This window comes from Belonocnema kinseyi, chromosome 9, assembly GCF_010883055.1.
Source record: "Belonocnema kinseyi isolate 2016_QV_RU_SX_M_011 chromosome 9, B_treatae_v1, whole genome shotgun sequence".
Taxonomy (NCBI): Eukaryota; Metazoa; Arthropoda; class Insecta; order Hymenoptera; family Cynipidae; genus Belonocnema; species Belonocnema kinseyi.
Window position 1 is genome coordinate 15,771,297 of NC_046665.1, and position 1,872 is coordinate 15,773,168.

Here is a 1,872-nt window from a genome sequence, read left to right on the forward strand (position 1 = left end):
TGTACAGGATAAAGTTTCAACCAAAAATTGAATAGTTCAATTTCCAGATAAAAACGATTAATTTTTAATCAATCCTAGAATAGTTACATTTTCAGATAAAAACAAACTTTTTAATCGATAAAATAAATTTTCAATAAAGTTGTTAAACTCTCAACCAAAAACATGAATTTTTGACCAAGAAAATTAATGATATACCAAAAAAGACAAATTTCAAACAAAATACATGAATTTTCAACGAAATTATTTATTTTTAAAGTCAATGACACGAATCATCTACAAAAAGTTGATTTTTTTTCAGCGAAAAATATGAGTTTTCCATCAAAGAGTTAAACTTTCAACCAAATAGTTCAATTTTTAACCATAATTATAAAACCTTGTTGAAAATAACAGTATTTTTTTACAAAGTAATTCAACTCTTAGTGAAATAATCGACTTTTAAGACCAAGAAGATGTACAGTTCATATTTCAACCAACCAATTGCATTTTTGACCAAAAATGATACATTTTCAACCAAAAAGATTAAATTTCTACCAAACAAGGTCAATCCAACAAAATATATGAAATTTCAACAAAATTATTTAATTTTAAAGTCAAAAAGAGTATCATCTACGAAAAAGCTAAATTTTTACTTTACTTTTTTACTCCTTTACTTTTAACGCCCAAAGATGCAATTTTAACAAAAAATTTAATTTGAAGGCAAATAGTTGAATTTTCAACAATAATTATGAATCCTCAATAAGAAAAAATTAATTTTTTATTAAGTACTTAAACTGTAAGTGAAAGTTAAACTATTTGGTCGACAATTAAAATTTAACAACTTTATTGAAAACCAATAACATGAATTTTTGGACAAGAAAATTAATGATCTGCAAAAAAGACAAATTTCAAACAAAATACATGAATTTTCAATGAAATTATTTAATTTTAAAGTCAAAAAGACGAATTATCTACAAAAAGTTGAATTTCTTGAGTGGAAAATATGAGTTTTCAATCAAAGAGTTAAACTTTCAACCAAATAGTTAAATTTTCAACTATAATTATAAAACCTTGTTCAAAAAAGTAATTTTTTTTACAAAGTAGTTCAGCTCTTAGTGAAATAATCGACTTTTAAACCCAAGAAGATGTATAGTTCATATTTTAACCAAACAATTGCATTTCTGACCAAAAACGATACATTTTCAACCAAAAAGATTAAATTTCTACTAAAAAAGGTCAATTTAATTTTAATAAATTTTTTAATTTTAAACTCAAAAAGAGTATTATCTACAACAAACCTGAATTTTTAACCTAATTTAAAGGCAAATAGTTGAATTTTCAACTATAATTATGAATCTTTTATAAGAAAAAATTAATTTTTTTAATAAGTAGTTCAACTTTAAGTGAATAATCGAATTTTCCACCCAAAAATTATGATTTTAATTTTTAACAATATAGTTGCATTTACAACAAAACAACTTTGCAACCAAAAAATATTTACAGTTGATAATTCAACCGGAAAATGTAATTTCTAATCAAAAGGTATAAATTTTCCATAAAGCAATTTAATTTCTACAAAGAAAGACGAATTGTTAATAAAATACATGATTTTTTAACCAAAAATGGTATAGATTAATTGTCAGTTTCAAAAATGTATTTTCAACGAAAGAGATGAACCTTCAAATAAAAGAAATAACATTTTTAACAAAATAGTTGAATTTTTGATAGAAAAGAGGACTTTTTTACAAAATAGTTACATTTTTAACAAAATAATTAATTTTTCAATCAAATAATTGAGTTTTTATCCAAACGCGATGAATTCCAAAATCAACAATTTCTTTAATTTTTTTCAAATGCGGATCAAGATTTAAATAAGACTATTATAATATAACATAA

The 1,872-nt window shown here is 22.4% G+C and overlaps 1 protein-coding gene across 8 annotated transcripts in view; it reads left to right on the forward strand.

Annotated features, from left to right (window-relative positions):
• LOC117179929 overlaps positions 1–1,872 on the forward strand; it is a 1,200,486-nt gene that overhangs the window by 860,240 nt on the left and 338,374 nt on the right. The gene's annotated exons all lie outside the window — the stretch shown is intronic.